Here is a 21,560-nt window from a genome sequence, read left to right on the forward strand (position 1 = left end):
CTCGTTTTTTTTTCTACTTTGCAGAAATGGGAAAAACTAGACATAGGCCTTTTGTGAATTCGTTATAGCTCTGTTACTTGCAATTGTATCCACCTGAAATTTTGAGTCAAGGTGCATCTGACATTTGTCTTTCAGTATGAATAAACAACGCTTAGTGCGTTTTATGAAGAAGGAAAAAATCTTGACTTAGGTCTTTTATGAAATCATTATAAATCCATTATTTGCAATTGTATTCAACAAAAATTGAAACGGAATGTGCATCTGAAATTGGATTTCTCGAATAAACAAAAACCATAATTTGGTTAAAAATTGAGTTAGGCCCATTTTATATAAAGCCATTAGGGCCAACGGCTAGACAGCCAAATAAAGTATACGATAGCGCGTAAGGCGTAAGCTAGATTTATGTTTTATAGCAATACACTCTGTAGAAATAATTTCCGATACGAAAATGTCAAACATGTTCTGATATTTTCCAAGAAAGCACTATTGCTACAAAAAGCCCAATTTTAGGTTGTGCGAAATAATAGAGGCAGTAAGTCAATTCTTCTAAAAAATTTTGAAAATCCATAAAAAGTTGTTACTCAAAGTGAATAAAAAGCATTTATTTTTAGGTCAAGCATTTTATTTTAATTTAAGTTTTTCTACTTCAAACCAATGTAGGCAGATCGAGGCAATGTAACCCTGTTACTAGAAAATATATGCAAAAGTTACTAAACTTGGGAAATTACTATCGTAAAGTGGATGAATTGCTTACGGCTTCAAAAATTCAGATGGAAAATGCTGTGAAATGGATACGCAAATCAAGAAACCGAAAATAAACACCAAAGTCTCTGAATTTGAATTCGATTGAAAACCTCCGAAATATCGTTAAAACTCAAATAAGAGGACTACCTCCGCCCAACCCAAGCGAAGTTATTCATTTAAGTACTTATTATGTTATTTTTCACAACGTCAACTTCGATATATGATTTTAAACAAATTTAAAAAAAAAAAAATGTCGTTATGTTGCAACCGACATTCGATTAAAAAATGAATTTTAATCTTCGATTTCGCCCTCATTTTATGCGATTTAGAATCTATCTGCCTATCCGCTGTCCCTAGTATACATAACTGTATATTCTTGATTGTCTTGACATTCTAACCATGTCCACCCGGTCAAACGCGTAAACCTAGCCGTACTTCTTATTGATGTAGGTCGTTGGAAATATGCAAATAGGCCACATAGGTTTAGATTTGGAAAAGCTCTACACTGATAGAAAAATGACTGTACTTTGCCGCCTGGTATTATTTTGTTCTAGTCATTGGCAAAGATTTTTAATACCATTTGGTATCAATTTAATACCAAACAAAAGGGGGTATTAAGAATTGACGGCGTCACATTTGTATTCTTGTCATCATTTGTACTTAAAATATTGACGCCATTATAAAATATTTGTTAAACAAATCTATAAAAAGTTTAAGTACAATTTGAGTGCGTAAAAACCTGTTCAAATACTCGGAAGTGGTGAAAATGGGTATAGTATTAATCCGAAGGACATTCTACATTTAAAACAAGATGGTCTCTTGTATGGAAAACAATGCTGTGTTCATTGTATTCAGTGTATTTATATCAAAACCATTTTTGGGAATCAATGGATATGGAATCAATAGCTGAATACTGCATACAAAGAATTGAGGTTGGTCATGGTGTAACATTACTTTTTCCAATTATTAACATAAATCATCGAAATAAAATTAGATTAAAATTATTTTAAATGGGTTTTTTAGTTTATTAGTAGGTGGAATAATCAATAACGGATTGGTACTAAAACCAATAGCGGTCTGGTGCTACAACCAATAAAAGATTTGTATTATAACCAATACCAGATCGGTAATAAGGCTGGTACGAAACGGTACTAATCACTTTATGTTTCATCCATACTATCCGGTATTGTTTTTGATCCATACGGTGTAGCTTTATTATCAATACCGTATGGCAATGAAATGAGCACATTTGGAAATTTTTGGAAATTTAAAATGTTTCATGAGTGTTCTGTTACCATTTTCAACAACGTGCCAAGGATGATCCAAATTCGTCTATAGCCTGAAATTTGGCACTTTGGCATTTTGGAATAAAATTATGCCTTTCAACTAAGTTCATTTTGTGGAACTCTTTAGCAGAATTCACCACCAAGTGTTCCCGGCCAAAAATTTAGCACGTTTTTATTTGTTTCATCTTAATGTCGACGGGTCGTTTGAGATTGAAATCAATGTGTTAGTTGCCTAAGACCAAAGAATGGTCCTCTGAATAAGTGCTATTGCCAAATCGGGCAATAGTTCTAAAAGAAAATGGTGAAGAATTTTCTAAAGCACTTCAAAAAGTCAACAATATAATAGTCAATGTGTAAACTTAAACCTAATGTGATAGAGGTCAGCAAATTCAGATGTGTAATAAAACAATCCACTTCAAATTTCGTGCAATATTTTATTGAAATCTGTAATGTCAGATCTATGGAAGTAAAGTCCTCTCGTAAAGAAATAAAAACCTAAAGTGGATCTTCTATCTTTTGTCAGTGCAGGACAGGCACAGATCGGATGTTCTATGGTTTCCTCTACATTAAATACACAGTGTAGCTGATGTAGTTCAAGTGTAAAATTAAGCTGGAAAATCACAACCAGCTACTGTTGGTGATTGTAAACACCTCAAAGTGAACAAAATGCAACAACAACTGAAATGAATCGAACTCAACGAAATCCATGCAATAGTGGCAATCACATGGCTAAAGATCTAAAAATATCCCATGAAAGAATACACCAAATATTGAAAAACGAGCTCAAGCTAAAGCCCTACAACAAGTTCCAAAACGAACACAGTCTTACACCAAAGTAAGTTTGAGAAAAAGCAAAAGAGTTGCTGCGCCTGCACGAACGTGCGCACAGTGGCTGCCTAATTCGCCAAATGCTAAACTGATGGACTTTTCTATTTGGGCCACTTTAGGGAGCAAGGTAGGGACCAAAAAATATGTCAGTATGGGTGTGTTGAAGAAAACCAATTTTGGTGAATGTGTCAAAATACCGGCAGATTATATTAGAGGTTAGCATGTCCGCCTAAGATGCTGAACGCAAGGGTTCGAATCCTGGGGAGACCATTAGAAAGAATTTTTAGCGGTGGTTTTCCCCTCCTAATGCTGGCAACATTTGTAAGGTACTATGCCATGAAAAACTTCTCTCCACAGAGGTGTCGCACTGCGGCACGCCATTCGGACTCGGCTATAAAAAGAAGGCCCCTAATAATTCAGCTAAAAATTTAATCGGACTGCACTCATTGATATGTGTGAAGTTTGCCCCTGTTCCTTAGTGGAATGTTCATGGGCAAAATTTGCAAATTATTGACCAACTCAGAGTAACAGTCAAGGCAAACAGTGGCCATATCCAGCAAAAGTGAATGGATTCTAAAATTTAGATTACTTCCACACATTTTTGTCATTTTAATCAATAAAAAATATTTTAAAACAAAAAAAACTTGGGGTCGTTTGAATTGGTAACACTTTGTGTCAGTTATCCTTTCCCTTTGGTCGCCCCGGTAGCCGAGTTGGTAGCGTGCTCCGATTACCAGTGCGGGCTTCGTGGGTTCGATTCCACCAGAGGCCTGGTCTGTCGCTACTGTGGTATCACAAGGGACTAAAATTTTGTAATGGGTCGATGACAACTCAACTTCTATAGCGTTGCCATCAGGCATATTTGTTTTTGAAATTTTCATTTCTGTTTTGAATCTGAATTTCTACAATTTACTTAGTAGCTGGACGTTCAAAGCACTGATATTGAATGGAACTGAGAAAAATTGCCAATTTTGTACTAATTTTTATTTCATGGGGTTTTATCTCCTGGCAACGCAACTATAGCTGAGCAACGATCCATATTCGACGCCTAAGTGTCTAACCTAACTTAATCATCCAATCTCCCTTGAACAAAGGAAGTTCAAATGTCTGCTGTTGCATGGAATTTGCCATGCACATTATGCACAATTATTTTCTCCCTGGCTCCCTCGATGCCTCGCTGTTCCTCACTTCCTTGTTCTACATTGCAAACCACAACGAAACACCAAAAAACTAAACATCTTTGAGAAGCAAATAAAAACAAACATTTGAATAACTCCACAGGTCAACAACAACAACAAAGGTAATACAGGCGAAGCACAACAACAGCAAGCAATTATAAAAAATTCTTTAGATAAATTTTTTTGTTACGTTTGCGAGTTTTAAGATAATTGTCATGTTTTGTGTGGCGAGGGCTTTGTTATTTTCATGTTTTCTGATCTCAAGAGATGGGTGGAATCGTGAGAGTGGGAATTTAGCAAGAATTTTGTTTGGCTAACTTGAGAGCATTCCTTATGAGTCAGCATAGTATAATCCAAAGATTAAACACAATGGGATGTATTGTAGACTTGGCTTAAACATTTCGCTTGGTTTTGATCCCTTGAATGTCGGTGTTCATTTGCTTAGTTTTGCTCAATTTCTTTCTACTGGCCATAGTCCATACAGAGATTCTTTTGCATGAGGTGGGTAGGTGCTTGGCGGCGATGGCGATGGCTATGGCGATGATGACGCCGACAACGCTGACGATGATGATAATGATGTTTTTGTATGGTTTGCATTGTTCTTAATCGACCCAGTCTCGAGTCTCCAAAGTTGTGTGTGGTGTTGTGTTGTATGAAAACGGCAACAACAAGCACAACAGCAACGAAAATCAAATAAACAAAACTGGTTGTTAACTCAATGAATTGGAATTAAGAGCCAGACAAAAAGGCAAAGAGTCAAGCCAGCCAGCCAGTTAGCCAGTCAGTCAGTCAGTTAGTCACACTGTCACACAGAGGAGTCATCGTCACAAAGCTAAACTTAGACGGCCGAGTCACACACTCGGCGGTCGGTTGGTTTGTTGCTTACACATCACACTAACACATCTAACACACTCGCGCACGGACACACCAAGAGCCCAATAAACCTGGCTCAAACCGATATGTGTGTGTTGTTTTTTTTTCTTTTCTTCACGGTTAACTTTGTGTCTTTCTTTTCACATGATTTGATTTTTCTGTTTTTCCATGTTTTTTTTCTTGCTGCTGCTGCTGCTACCACTTTGGTATGCCACCAACATTTCATTGAAATTGAAATCTTGCCATATAGGTAGGTATGCAATACATTGGGAGTACAACAGCCTTCTAAAATATTTCTTTGCTCTATCCTTTCTTTGCAACACCAGGACGCGCTTTTGGAATTTCAAATGAACGACAAACGGCCTTTGCTCTTAACGAATTTTATGTGTGATTTTTCTTTTTGCATTTTTGTTTTAATTGTAGTGTAATTTCCCCTACAAAAAAAAGAACCTCTTGAGATTAGTGTTTATTTGATTGATTGGTTTGCTATTACACAAAAACAACCAACGACAATAATTAATTGAAAAAACAGTTTCAGAGATTTCTTCTTTTCGTAGCACACGCACACACACTCTTTATCTGCGATGTGTTGTTTAAAAAACACACATAGATACACCAACACTTTGATAAAAAAAAATAAATGTTTCTTTAACACACCAACAATAACAACACGTAACAATTCAATGAGATTTGTTGTGTATCTCCAGCATAACAGCAACAACAACAATAATAACAAACAAATTTGCTTTTATCATCGAATAGTTTTTTTTTTTCTTTTTACAAAAAAACCAAAACGCACACAAAATTTTCTCAAATGATTTGATTTTTGTTCTTTTCTTCTTTTTTGCTTAGTTATTATTCTGTAGTATTTTTTGTTGTATTTCTCTGTTGTTTTTCACACAAATTTCAATATCAGAAGAAGAGACCACCGCTCGGTACCGTAGTTCAAATTGGACTAAACTCAAAATCGATACGAAATTGCCACAAAAGTACTCATAACTTAATAATAAACAGCGAGAAACCTACAACTAACAATACCACTACATAAACGCATACTCACACTGAGGTGTGCACCCTCGCCCCACCAACTGGTGAGTGTGCTCTTTAGTTGGTTAAATGCATTGTTGCTGTTACGTATCCAATGGTCGGTGAGTAGGCAGCAGGTCGCTCGAGAGTGGTCTCTCGCTCATTCCACTTGCCTTACTCTCAGACTCATACACTCATACATTGTTTGGGACTTGGGTCTGAAGTTGTAACGACTACGAGGTGTGGGAGAGTAAGTGCAAACGATATTGTCATGCCACATACAACAACTAAAGATCATTCACTGCTGTTTATCTTAGGATTGCTGGAATAAATTAATTAAACCAACAATGACTTGGCCAGAGAAGTATGGAGGAAAGTGACTATAGAGAGATAGTGAGAGGGAGAGAGCAAGAAATTGAGAGTAGTCATTGTACTAAACACTATCTCACTCATTCTCTTATTGGTGAGAGAACTATGTGAACATTAGGGTAGGCTTGGAAGCGGCAATATCCAAAAATGGATATTGTTCTGTTTGAATTCAGAAAAGCATTATTGTATTAGAAACGGCTTTAAAGTTCAGTATGACAATAGGCCCAAACATATTTTATTTTGATTTTTTGATAATTATAGAATAAGAATTTAATTAGCAATTGTGTTTTTAGCCTAATAAGTAGTACAGTATTTTGATTTAGCTGCCAAAACATCTTTTACACTCATTTTGTGGCAACAAAGGGAAACTTGCACATATTTTTAATGTGTATAACAGCCAGCAAGTGACAGTTATCCGATTAACCTAACTGCTGCAAAAGTACAAATATTAAATTCGCACCTAAACGATAGGCAGGCAAATCAAAACTAATGTACCTACAAAAATATTCTTAAAGATAATTGATACACGAGTTTATTTGAAATGCAAAAAAGTAGCGGGAGAATCCCAGTGTCGACTTGATATTTGGTTAGAAAATCACAACCGACTATTGTTGGCGAACTCAAATAACTCAAAGTGCATAGCATGTTAGTGTTTCGCACCATAAATCATTACAATGACACTGGTAGCGTTGCCAATCCCCTTGGTGGTGGTGCAACATCATCTGGAATGGCTCGGCGAATGCATGCTCGAATGGCTAAAGATCTGAAAATATCCCGCGAATGGATACAACATACATACATATATTGAAAAACGAGCTCAAAGTTAAGCTTTACAAGTTCCAAAAGCCATATCATTTTGCATCAAAGTAAATAAATGAAATTAGAAAGAGCAAGGAGTTCCTGCAATAGTACAAAAGTGGTGAATTTCCCAACCTCCTGTTCTCTAACGAGAAAAAAAATTGTAAACAACCAAAATGTTTACTTAACCAAAAGCACGCGCGAGAATTAAGAATTTAAAGGTTGAAAAGAGCGGATGTTAATCCGTCCCATGCCACTATGGACATACATCTAAGCCAGTAAAATGATTGTTGTGCGCTCTAAACACTAAAAAGTATACTCGAAAAAGAAAATCCAAGTCAGGAATTTCGAGCTACTTCCAAAGTCCTAATTGTTTTCATACCACTGCTTTACAAAATGACGCTCGCTTTCAAGCGACACAGTTGAAATTTTTTTTACTTTTCCGCGTTGCTTTTGTGGGACTTCTCTGCATAGTTGCGTTTTTGCATGCGACGCTCCTATTTTCCCGTTTTGGATCTCACCATAGGATCTTCGTCGTATCACCTGTCAGCGTCGCCCACGCCTTAAATTCGTACTGTGTCGAATTTGGGTGCTATATCCCTGCACCCAAAAGATGCGGATTCGGCCATTCTCAGAGAAGGGGTTAATCTCCTTCTTACACTCCAAGACTCTTTGTGACCTTACCGTTATGGTTGTTATTGCCCTTATTGTCAATTTACTGTTGGTAAAGATGTTCACACTCGACGTCCTCGCGATAAAACCGCTACACCTCACGCATATCGTGATCACCCGAAGCTTCGCCTGCATGACTATATTATGGTCAGACAGTCGAAAACATAACTGTGACTTGTTATTGGGAAACATTTTGGAAGCTTATAAAGCATGTATAAATTAAAAATTTTAAAAAATCTTGTTCCGCACCTATAGAACTCATATCAAAAGTAAGAAACAGCATATTTGGAACATATTTTGAAAAACTCAATATATAAATTACTACAAATCAAAACGCGTATAAATATCGAAGGAAGACCTGCTCGAAGAAGATGTCCAAGAATGGAATGCTATCTAAGATATAACAACTCTCTTACCAAGGAGAGCAAGAAACTGAAATAAAATGTAGTTCCGTATAAGTGAAAAAACTTTGCCTATAGAAAGTTCAAAAATGTTCCATTTTGTACCGTCCGTCCCAAGCCCACAATGTAGGATTTTTTTTGAGTAGGATTTTTTTTAATCAGTTACTGCTTATAATTTTTAGTAATTTGCTTTTTATTTGTTATTTAGTTTTATCTAGATTCAGAAAGTGTTAAATAGGTTAACATTTTTTTTTCCATTTTCTAAGTTTTTGAGTTGTTTTATTTTTAATTGAGTAGTGTTTTAACTTATGTTAGAAAAAGTACGTCTTATGCATAGTGTGATTATTTATAGGCCTGATGGCTTCGCATTGCATGAAATGAAATAAATAAATAAAAATAAATAAATAAAAAGTAGCACTTTAAACCAGCTGCTATCATTTCATAGGTACTTACACCAAAATAGCGGCGTACCATGAATATTATGCACGTTAGTGAACAGCCATACTTTAGTAAACACCACGCGTAAAACCGCTGATTGCTGTCTGCACAAGATTGGGGGATTCGTAGTTAGACTTGGAGCCTGGGTGAGTGAGATGCTTGGGGTCAGTGATGTGTGTGGAATTTTGAACTATGACGTCACTGAAGGAATTCTCTGTGGAGCTAGTGGACTGTATAAGCGGGGTTGGCCACTTATTATTCCTCATGCAAAGAGGTATAATAAGTTTAGAACTAATTTAAACCTTAAATTTTGGAACTTAGGTTCACTATGGCAACCTTAATTGGGTGACTATAAGAGTATTTGGAAATTTGTACATTTGGGAACTAAAAATTTACCAAAAAGGTACATAATGGGTAAACTTTGTACAGCGCGCATGAATAAAGGTAGAACTTTGAAATTTGATTTAAAAGGCATCTGGTGCAAAAGGATGAGAGTAAAAAGAACAATTTGAAAAATAGTATTGGTAACGGAAGGAAACGTACCGCAATTGGATACCAAATTTAGTACTTTCATTACAGATGGAGCTATAGGTCTGAAATTTGGCATGTAGGTACAACTAGGAAATATATGATGGGCCACTAAATGATTTTTTTAACAATTCAAACTTTTTTTTACTGAAATTGGTACTTTTATTATAGTTGGAGCTAGAGATCTGAAATTTGGCATGTTCTATTGAAAATTCGTAAATTTGGTACCATTTGGTACTTTCTGTTCAGATGGAGCTTGAGGTCTGAAAATTAGCATGTAGGTACAACTAAGAAATATATGATGGTTGGCCAAATGATCTATTCACCTTCGTACATTTTGGTACAAAATTTGGTACTTCCTTTATAGATAGGCCTATAGGTCTGAAATTTCGCATGAAGTTACAACTAAGAAATATGTGATTGGTGACTTAATGATCTATTAAAAATTCATACATTTTGTAGCAAAATTAACACCATTTGGTTCTTTCTTTACAGATAGGGCTACAGGTTTAAAATTGGCATGTAGGTACAACTAAGAAATATATGATGGGTGGCCAAATGATCTATTCACCATTCGCACATTTTGGTAACAAATTTGGTACTTTCTTTACAGATAGGGCTAGAGGTCTGAAATTGGCATGTAGGCACAACTATGAAATATATGATTGGTGACTAAATGATCTATAAAAAAGTTTATATATTTTGTTACCATTTTGTGCCTACTGTTCAGATGGAGCTAGAGATCTAAAATTTGGCATGTAGGTACAAGTAGGAAATATGTAATATGTGACTAAATGTTCCATTTAAAACTCGACCATTTTGGTACCAAATTGTGCAAAATAGTACGAAATAGCTTATATTCTCCTTCAGCGACGGGGACTGCTAAATCTAAGCAATTTGACAAACATTATCGAAGTCGAAGTTAATTGCGGCGTAATGGGTACCTTGAAAGAATATACTGAGCAACTATAAAATATTTTTTATTCGTATATTTAGGTACTCAAACGTACAAAATGGTACTTTCTTAACGGAGTGAGCGAAAGCTCTCAAAATTGGGATTCACGTACACCTTGCCTATAAATTTTGGGTTACCAGAAGATTATTCGAAATCGCAAAGCACTCAAAATTAGGATACGATTAAACCTTGACGGAAGATATTGGGCGGTTAGAAGATTTGCTGTTATTCACAGTTCTATAAAGGAAAAAAAAAATTAAAAAAGTGGAATTAAAGACATATACATTAAACATTTTCTTCTGTTTGCTTTTGAAGTTCCGCATATGCACATCGATTGAAAATCCGAAAAGTGCCACACGTTGCAACATCAGACTTTTCGAAATATTCCAAAGAAAACCTAAAAGTAAAAACTATTTATTTGTGCTTGCCCAGCAAGAAATTCAAAACACTATTTAAGCAATTCGGAAAAGCTAATTACATACAAATTTCCTCGGGGTCGAAATTTCCCCTTGACAATACATGAATGAGCAATGAAGGCTAATTGGTCGACACTTTCGAAAAGAACATTTCATTCGCATTTGAATACAAATTGAATGAAGTCATTAACTTCTTTACACGTTATTCACGTGATTTGACATAGATAACATTTCCCCACATCAAAACATTAACACACGGTGTGACGCTCCCTAGATCAGTGGATCGTTGGCCTATTGTGAGTGTAAAATAGGAAGGGAGAGTGTGAGAGAGAGAGAGAGCGAGAAAAAAGGAGCGCATCAGCGTCAAAACAAACTTCACTCGTACCCTGGAGGGATTTCTTTGACACAACTCAAATGCATTCTTGTTACTCATCTTTACACCATCCTCTCGTTGAAGTGCAGAGTGACTGAGTGTTTCTTGGCCTTTTTGGTTGTTTTTTGGCCTTCCACAATAAAAAGAAGACCACAAAGTGTATTTGCCATGTAAACAAACCATAACAACTATGACTCTCTATGGCAGTTGTTGTTGTTGCTGTTGTTTCTTTGCCATTTAATGCACTACGGTAGGCCAACATCGTCGAACAGAGAAAGATGCGCCAAGGAGTGGGAATAACGAAGAAACCCCATTCAATGAAATGGAAAAGAAGTGAAGAAGCAAGACATGCTGGCAGCCAACCTGGCGAACAAGTCCAAGATATTAAGGAGATTAAGTTATTAGAGTGGCGCAATACCCGCACATTCTCCTCAACGGACTACTATGGTGGCTCTACAAGATGATGGCCCATATATATGATGTTGTTGGCTTGTTTGTTGCCGCCGCTGCGGCTATTAACGACATTTTTGTTGGGGTCTGAAGCCATGGAGATTGTTCCGTCCGGCTGTTCGTCCCTCATTCGGTTGGATATGCTAAAAACACAAATGGCAATAACCTGTGGATTGATTTTCGTCAAGACATTCCAACAAAGATGACACATAGCACAAAGGCGGACGAAAGAAGCAGATGAGGTTTCAGTTCTGTGCTTTCTTCTTGACTTGAGTTATTGTTTGCGCTTGAGATTCCAATGGATTCGGCGTCGAAGTGAAAACCGACAAATGTGCTGTGTGAGAACTCCCATCGCACAACAAGTTCCAATGAGTGGGTATGTCATGGTGCTTCCCCTGTTGTTTACAAGGTGCGGGCGACAACATGATGAGCTGACAGTTGCAGCAAACAGTCATCAACAACTGGCGGCCAGAATTCCACACCAAGCCACTGTAAACATCGACAAAACATGACGTTTGAAAACCTCCTTCCCCCACAAAAGGTGTGTTTGTTGATTTTTACGACCATAATTACCACCGAGCATGCGGTCATTATGGCTGCGAGCTTAGAATACTCGGAGTGAATGTTGCCAAAGCAAGTGCAAATTGACCCATATTTGATGATGAAAGGAGTTACCCAGAATGTTGCACTTGCCAAAGTAAAAAAAACCCAATGCAAGGAGGGAGAAACTTTCAGTGTTGGGTTTCTAAGGCATAGTTAGAAGTGTGGGAAGAAGTTGCACTAACCCCGGCTCGTCGAGTTATTGGCGAGATCGTATTACATGTGCGTGGCTCACACAGTAGCATAGGAAAACAAAACTAAATCGAAATAAATTTGTTATTTTTAAACGAATCCAGCGGATCCTCCACCTACGAAGTTTTGTTTGGAATGCGAAGGGGTGATTTTTTGCTCCATTACCACAGTTTTTGGTTAGTATTTCATGAACCAAACAAAAATTCTTACAAGTGCTTATTCCATTGATTTCCAAAGATGTTCGACTTACAAAATTTTTATATTTTGCGATCTAAAAACTATCTTCGATTAATTCAGCTATTCCCAATCCGAATTACGCAAAGTGTTACGTGGTGACTTTTGTTATGTATTGAACAGAACATGAACCGAATTATGGAGTCTATAACTAGATAAATATCCCTTTATAACTGATCTACCGATTTGAAATCGGTCGAAAAGCAGATATAGCTCTCAGGTTAGTGACTGTTCTTCTGATGTGACTTTTTTTACTTCTTCCCTATGCCATTTGGAACGAGATGTTCTGTTATGACAAGCAACATCGATATTATGTCCATAACATAATATGAATACCTCACACAAAGCGTAGTTTTTTATCGAAATTGTACTAAACTTGGCATATGGACTTATGTTGTTCCACATTCACTTGGTACGAAATAAAGGGTGATTTTTTTGAGGTTAGGATTTTCATGCATTAGTATTTGACAGATCACGTAGGATTTCAGACATGGTGTCAAAGAGAAAGATGCTCAGTATGCTTTGACATTTCATCATGAATAGACTTACTAACGAGCAACGCTTGCAAATCATTTTCAGTGAATGGGCCCTAGAAAAGTTGGCAGAAAATCCGCTTTTTTATCGACAAATTTTGTTCAGCGATGAGGCTCATTTCTGGTTGAATTGCTACGTAAATAAGCAAAATTGCCGCATTTGGAGTGAAGAGCAACCAGAAGCCGTTCAAGAACTGCCCATGCATCCCGAAAAATGCACTGTTTGGTGTGGTTTGTACGCTGGTGGAATCATTGGACCGTATTTTTTCAAAGATGCTGTTGGACGCAACGTTACGGTGAATGAACACATTTCGAACCGAACACTGATTTTGGTAATAAAATTCAATGATTTGCAAGCGTTGCTCGTTAGTAAGTCTATTCATGATGAAATGTCAAAGCATACTGAGCATCTTTCTCTTTGACACCATGTCTGAAATCCCACGTGATCTGTCAAATACTAATGCATGAAAATCCTAACCTCAAAAAAATCACCCTTTACAATGGTGTGTAGGCATAGGCCTACGTTGTGATAGATGGAAGGCATTCATCCAGCGTGTTAGATATGCGATTGATCCGTGGAGCGAATATAGATTCGAATCATTACCTTGTTGCAGCAAAGGTTCGCACCCGTTTGAACATGGCGAGCAACCAGTAGCAACGGGTAACCAGTGGTATCGGGAGAAAAGGAGAGAGGAGAAACGTCTATCCCGCAGAAAGGAAAAGGAAATGGAAAGACGTGAGTGTGGGCGGATTGAGATGTACAGGAGTCAGAATGAAATCCGGAAATTCTACCAAAGAATTAAACATCAAACCGATGGCTTTGGTGCAGGCACATCCACCTGCACAGACAAAGAAGGAAATCTGGTAACTGATACAGATAACATTCTGAGGATATGGAAAGAACATTTTACCCAACTGCTAGTGTCCAACGTTGGCGGTGAAGAGGATACCGCAGAACTAATCCTTGATAATGGTATAGAATTTTTACCAACTAGTCAGAATGAGGTCCAAGTAGCAGTGACCCGAATAACAAGGCAGCAGGTGCCGACGGGTTATCCGCTAAACTATTTAAGACCGGAGGCGACACGCTAATAAGGCGTATGCATCACTTTAACTGCGCAATCTGGCTAGAAGAACGCATACTCGATGATTGGAACCTCAGTATACTATGTTCCGATACACAAGAAAGGAGACAAGACTCCTCCCCATCGCATACAAGATACTCTCGAGTGTACTGTGTGAAAGATTTAAACCTAAAGTCAATGAGATAATTGGGTCCTATCAATGCGGATTTAGACCTGGTAAATCCACCCTGGACCAGATATTCACACTGCGCCAAATCCTGGAAAAGACCCGAGAGGGACAAACCAGCACCTACCATCTCTTTGTCGACTACAAAGCTGCCTTCGATACTCCTTTACGTTCAAAGTTATTTCAAGCCATGTCTGAGTTTGGAATCCCTGCAAAATTAATAAGACTCTGCAGGATGACACTTGCTGATACGCGTTCCTCAGTAAGAATAGGAAAGAATCTCTCCGAACTATTTAAAGCCAAACGAGGTTTCAGACAAGGAGACAGCCAATCGTGTGATCTCTTTAATATCCTGCTGGAGAAGATTATACGAGATGCAGATGTGAATAGATATGGCACACTAATCACAAGAGAACACATGCTACTCGCCTATGCTGAGGACATCGATATCATAGGTCGGTTACCGGAAGTAGTAACTGCAGCCTTTGAAAGAATCGAAAGAGTCAGTGAAAATGGGTCTAGCAGTAAATAGAGATAAGACGAAATGGATAGTTTCAACACCCAATAAGCCCTACACAACCGAGCAGATAAAGATAATGGAGAAAGTTGGGATCCACAACTTTGAGATAGTCAGTAAATTTATCTACTTCGGCGCCGTTACCGAAACGAATGACACCATTTTTGAGATAAAGCGAAGAATAATACTGGCAAGCAGATGCTTTGGACTAAGTAAGCAGTTTAGAAACAAGGCCACCTCTCGACAGACGAAGATTACACTATACAAGACACTGATACTACCCGTGCTGTTATATGGCTCTGAAGCATGGGTAATTGTGAAAGCAAATGAAGCAGTGCTTGGAGTATTTGAGAGAAAGAAAATATATGGACCACTTTGGGATAATGGAGAATATAGGCGACGTATGAACCACGAGCTGTATGACGGCGATAGCATAGTTACAAGCATCAAAATACAACGGCTGCGTCAGCTAGGTCGTGTTGTCAGAATGGATGAAGAAGCTCCAGCAAAGAAGTCTTTTGAAGGCAAACACGGTGGAACACGCAAACCGGGCAGAACAAAAACCCGATGGAAAGATCAAGTGGTGGCAGACGCCTCTAAACTAGGTGTACGAGATTTTAGAATGAGCGCAGAAATTCGAGGCACTTGGAAAGCTTTTCTACGTTCGGCTAGTGGAACCATTGTTCTGTCATAGCCAATTAAAGTAAAGTAAGTGGGCGTATGCCCATTTATGGCGGAAAATGTTTTTTTCAGCAAAAGATACCAGGTATTAACAGTGGCATCTGTCTACTTGGGAAGCCTCCACAGGAGCCAACACATAAAATAGCTCTTTAACCCTTTCACTACCGAAATAAAAGTAGCAATAATAAAATTATTTCCTTTTCGCAACTAGTAAATGGAGTGTAAAGAGGAAGAAAAATATATGTTAGTTGGCTTGTCTGTAGCAAAATATCCTCTAAGAGTACATTGGTAGTCAATGGAGGCAATCCAACGAAAAATTACTAATACATGAATTTTAAGAGAATAAAGCAATTGGCTTACAATTTTGCACAGGTACTACTTTTGATGTAGGTCGTTGGGAATTGAAAATGGGCAATATCGGTTCATATTTGGATATAACTCCTATACTTACCGATCAACCAATATGACTTCTTAAGACCCTAGTGGGCGCTAATATTACCTGATTTTGCTGAAATTTTACACTTTGACTAGCGTTATGACCTTGAACTTACATGCAAGGTTTGGTCGAAAATTTTTGGAAATAATTCCCGACCTTTTGAACGGATACACTAAATTTAAAATGTTGAGATGTTCTCCAATAAGATTGTGGCTTGCAAGATGGTCACCTCAGGCATGTCAAATTTTGAATAGCTTGCTAAACACTCATTTATCAGCTTGACTCTTTTTTTAAAAGATAGAGATCGTAAAACCCCAAAAACTTCTAGTCTATCTCTAACGGTTTATGAGCTTTGGACTTACAACAAATTTTTTTGAAAATTATAGTCAACGTTCGTCGGTACTTCTAAACTGATGGGTCTTTTTGAGAACCGATTGAACATTTTTTACATGGTAAGAAAGGTTAATAAATTCTAGGAGTGTTACAAAAAATGCGTGCAAATTGTCCCTTCTTATTAAAATTTATTCGCTTTAGAATTTAAAATATGCGCAAAAAATCCAAACTTTGCATCTATTGCAAAAAATTTAGGATTATTATTTTCTTCATAACTTTTTTTTCTAGTAGGTGCTTAGAAAGGCATGGTTACAAATTGGAAAAGAAAGGCAGCGTTGAGAACACTGCAATATTATGAGATCCTTCTCTTTGTGACCATTATTACAGGCCCTGTCCGATTGGAAAACATGCTGATAGACTACAGGTTGCAGTAATCTCACAGAAGCTGTGAGAGCAGCGAGGTATTGGCAAACAGTTAAATCTGGCTGATCCAATAGTAGGAAGTACAAAGGGTCTTACTTCTCTTGTTCCTTCGGTGTCACAATGCAGTGTGATAGTCTGATTGCAGACTGTCACTAAAGCCTGCGTCGGCTGCAGGTTGTGCTGCCTGCGGGGGTGTGGTTGAGGACGTGATGGCTGACTGCCTGTACTATTCGGAGCTCAAGGATTTAGGCGCTATGGGTATGTCCTATGGAGAGAGGTGTGGGATTTGAGTAGGGCCTTGTTTGACTCTGGCATGTTTGTTCTTGCGAGGGCGGTGTTAGATAGGAGAAGGATGTAAGGTGAGCGGTGATAGGCCTCTGATGAGGTCGTCCGATGGTTTGGCTCTGGATGTTCGCCCTTTTTTGTGTGCTCGTCCGTTTTTTGCGTCCGTAATGGGAAGTGTCCGTTTTTATATCCTACACCACTAGTGTGGTACAGGGTATTATAACTTAGTGAATTAGTTTGTAAGACCCAAAAGGAAGAGTGATAGACCTATTGATAAATATACCGATCGACTCAGAATCACTTTCTGATTCGATTTAGCTATGTTCGTCTGCCTGTCTGTCCATGTTAATTTGTTTACAAACTACAGGTCGCAATTTTCATCCGATCGTCTTCAAATTTGGTATGGGCATGTTTTTCGGCCTAGAGACGAAGCCTATTGAAATTGGAAAAAAATCGGTTCAGATTTGGATATAGCTCCCATACATATGGTTGTCCGATTCGCAGTAATACTGCAATAAAATTGTCATTTGTAAACTGATTTTCTCAAAATTTGGCAGGAAGGATTTTCTTATGACTCCCGACATTGCAGGTCAATTTCATAAAAATCAGTTCAAATTTGGATATGGCTCCCATATATACGTTCCTCCGATTTGCAGTAATAATGCCATAAAATGGTCATTTGTTACCCGATTCTCTTGAAATTTTGGCAGGAAGGATTTTCTTATGACTCTCGACATTTTGGGTAATTTGTAATAATGTTGTCATTTGTCAACAGTAGTTATTATAGTTTGAACATATTTTCTCGCCGAGTTCCATCAAAACTGGTTCTGAATTGGATAAAGCTCCCACATTGTATTGTACTTATAGGGTAGGTGTAGGGTATTATAGAGTCGGCACCGCCCGACTTTTGCCCTTCCTTACTGGTTTCCTATCCGTTATGTCCGTGTAGTAAGTTGTCCGCTTTTGTCCATATAGGGTTCTAGTCCGTATTTATGTCAGCGTTGGGTATTTTGTCCGTTTTAGATCTATTGGGGGTGATGGGAGGTTTAGGGGGCAGTCCTTAATCGGATACCACGGGACTCTGGAGCCCCTGGGATTTCGGTCTCTGCCCAACTATAGTGAGGCCCCGGTGAGAAGTAACGTGGTGGCTGTGGTTTGGACCCAAATCGCGGGTAGAGCACAATCTCGATGTAGAGTTGCATTGCAACCGATTGCCGAGAACCGTAGATCGGAAGGAGCTTTAGATAGTGCTCCGCTCGTAACCAAGGGGGAAAACACGTCCAAACAACGTGGGATCGAATTGGTACTCATGCATAGCCTAGGCTATGTGTGCGGGCGTTGGTGGACGCATTGTTTTCACCCGGGTTCAAGAACCTACAGGATTGAACCAACACGCCAGATGCCTGCATTAAACACCATTAGAACTTGTCACTGAAGCCTAACGCAGCCATCATATGAAATATGCTTCTAGTAGTAGTTATGACTAAATTTCCCAAACTTTTAGAACGAAGTTAGAGTATCCCAAAGTTGGAGATGTATCATTAACAGAGATGCCGAGGTGAATTCATGATTATTCCTAAGCCATTTTTAGATCTCTCGCCCACCAAGTGAAAGTTTTGTGGTCGTCTTGCGACATTCACTTTAGCAGGGACCATCCTTTTGTTCTTTTCAAATTATTTTATTCATCTTCGTTATATTTGTGATAGATAGTGTTAAGTCAGCTATAACGAAAAATATTTCTTCGCATTAAAATGTGCAAATTGTGATTACATAAAAAGTAAGATTCTCTCGCTAGAAGGTGTTTGGATAGTTTTACCAACTATGTATCTTGAAAGCAGTTTGAATCAGAGTAACAAATCTAACTTCTTCCACTCTTGATTGCGTCTAAAAGTATAAATTTGCAAAAAATATGAACAGGTTTCTGGCAAAAAAAAAAAACACGGATAACCACGGTCTGAGCATGTTAAGTGAAGTGATTCAATTATTAATTGGTTTATAAATTGCGATTTGTTTAAGCTCGTTTCAAGCGTTGCGCTATTAATAAACATAAATTGAAATAAATTTTGTAAAAAACAAAGTCAATCTTTGTTTGCAGACAATTTGCGAACAGGAAACCTTTCACTACTTTAAGCAATTTGGTTGTTTTTTTTTTTGGTTTCTTTGTCAGTGTTTTCACATACCATGCAAATTGCTCTTAGACTCGTTATTCTTTTGAAGCATGTACACCCTTAATTTCCAGTTTCTCTATTTTTCTGAACCTGCAGCGGATGCTTGTAGACAGCAATGATAAATTGAATGTTCTAAAGCTCTAAACTGGGTTTGGACAAATGATTCACGCGAAATACATACTTAAAGTCCAATTAAATTGAGATGGAAAAAGCCATCGAAACGGAGGCTCGAATTGAACGCATTTGCCCAAAAATTGCCATACACCGAGTTGAGCATGCTGTCGTTGGATGGTGACAATTGTGGTGACTCAACTTCCATCGAGTTTGTGGGACTGCGAATGTGGGCCCGAGTTCGTAACAGAGGTTGGCGTTGAGCAAAACCCCAAAGAAATATCGGGCGTTGTTTGCTTGAAAATTGGCAAAAACTCCAAAGAAAAATAACCGTTCGGTAAACAAATGTAAGTGGCCCAAATGTGGATATGACCGTACAAGAGAGAAGGAGAGAATTAAGTTTTTATGGTGGCGTTGTCAGTTAAGCTTGATTATCTACACTTGTTTGTTTTAAGTTTTATTGAAATTTACCTTGTAATACACCAACGCACTGATTTGCATACGGGCCAGACAGACGGACGAACGGCGAATTATCGTTCAGCAATGAGTGGTGAATGTCTAAAAGCGATTGAATTCAAGTAACGCTCGAATGATTGTTTTTGAGGGATTGTTGACGGCAACATACGCATATTACAACATAACAAACATACAGACGCAGAGGCAAAAATGTTGCGCATGCGCATGTAACTATGCTAAACATATACATACTGCCATGTCCATTTTGAGTTGGTCAAGTCATTTTTCTCGATTCATTCATTTACTTGGTTTAATTATAACACAGACAGTTCGAACATGATTTTCTTCGGAATCACGCGTTTTTTATGATAAATAGTTACTTGAAATACACAATACAAACAACCCTCGGATATCAACCCACTTATGGCTTAGAAGTCAACTGGTATAGCACCATTGACGTTTTGTCTATTTCCTTGCTGTATTCGCAGCGTAGAAACAATGTCTTAAGAAGGTCATCTTAAGTCATAGAAAATTATACGGCGTTGGCAAGTTATAGAACTTAAAGCTTAAACACCCATTAAATAAGGAAAAAAGTTAACATTAAACCAACTTTTCCTAAAAGGAGCAGGCAGATGTTACCATTGTATCGGATAAATATCAGTGAAAGGATAGAAGTGTTGGATGACCACTGCTTTTCTGACCATAGTTATAATAGTTTCAACATTGGGGTAAATACTGCAGAAGTGGTCCTAGGAAGAAAGGCGGATTGGAATAGATTTCGGCACACATTCTGCACAACTATCCCTTCTAAACCAGAAAAGGAAGCGGAAACTGCGGAGGATATAGACATAATTGTCATGCGGATCACAAAGGCCCTGAATGACTGGCTTGTGTCAGCACGTCCTAGTGCCAAACCAAGGGGCAAACAGCAACCGTCATGGTGGACTCCACAACTGGTTGGTCTAAGGAAGGGCTGTAGAAAACGCTTCGACAGGGTGAAAGCCACAATGGCACCACACAATTGGAACGTTTATAAGGCTGAACTAAGAAAATTCAAGGGCGAATTGAGAAAGGTTCAGGAAAAATTGTGGGTTAAATTCTGAAGCTCCGTGGAGAATACACCTGAGGCCTCTAGACAATGGAAGATCTTCGAAACCTTTTAAGGTGGGATACCTTCAGAAGTCAGAGAATGTATGGACAATGTCTAGTGAGGAAAAACTAGACTTAATGTTGACATACATTTCCCGGGAAACTCTCCAACAGACAACGTGGCACCAAAAGCGTTTGTCACTGACATAAATTCGAAGGAGGTTATTGGGAAAATTGATTCGAAAAGCCTGTGGGCGGTAAAAAGTTTCGACTCCTTTAAATCACCAGACTCTGATGATGTATCACCGGTTGAATTGCAAGATGTGTCCGATAGACTGACTCCTCGGATTAAGGAGTGCTTGTATCAGCATGTCGTATATACCTATGGTATGGAGAGACACAAAGGTCATTTTCATGCCAATATCAGGAAAACCTTTCCACACGAAGACGAAAGATTTTCACACCATTTGTTTGTCATCTGTTATGCTGAATACTTTAGAGAGGTTTATAGATACATATCTTAGGACAAAGATCCCTGGAGAGCGCCTGTCTCGGCGACAGCATGCATATAGCAAGGGCAAGTTCACTGAAACAGCTCGTCATGACCTCATCGCCTACATATAAGGTTCTCTCACTATCAAGGAATATACAGTGGTAGAATTTCAGGACATTGAAGGTGCTTTCAATAATGTAAAACCGACGTCAATCATGAAGGCATCAACGCTACCGTATGGAAGTTTAATAATAACTTACTTACAAAAGGGCGTATTACGGTAGGCTTGCGATCTGTAGATCATCAGAGAAACCCCCAAGGAACTGTAGTGTCTCTTCTATTTTGGAACCAATTAACAATTAATTATTGTCTCTGGAAGAAAAAGGTGGTCGGGTATGCTAATGATGTGGCTATTGTGCTATA

At 38.2% G+C, this 21,560-nt stretch overlaps 1 protein-coding gene across 31 annotated transcripts in view; it reads right to left on the minus strand.

The window, feature by feature from the left end:
* Positions 1-21,560, minus strand: part of LOC106087979 (microtubule-actin cross-linking factor 1) — a 332,047-nt gene that overhangs the window by 217,764 nt on the left and 92,723 nt on the right. For 14 of the 31 annotated variants that reach the window (XM_059368741.1, XM_059368773.1, XM_059368747.1 and 11 more), the window contains exon 1: positions 5,567-5,868. The exons of 2 other annotated variants lie outside the window; for them this stretch is intronic. The gene's annotated coding sequence lies outside the window, so the exon portion shown is untranslated. Of the gene's footprint in view, positions 1-5,566; positions 5,869-21,560 lie in introns of those variants that run through there. 15 more of the 31 variants (XM_059368779.1, XM_059368777.1, XM_059368753.1 and 12 more) reach the window with 3 other exon arrangements.

Source organism: Stomoxys calcitrans, chromosome 5, assembly GCF_963082655.1.
Source record: "Stomoxys calcitrans chromosome 5, idStoCalc2.1, whole genome shotgun sequence".
NCBI classification, from domain to species: Eukaryota; Metazoa; Arthropoda; class Insecta; order Diptera; family Muscidae; genus Stomoxys; species Stomoxys calcitrans.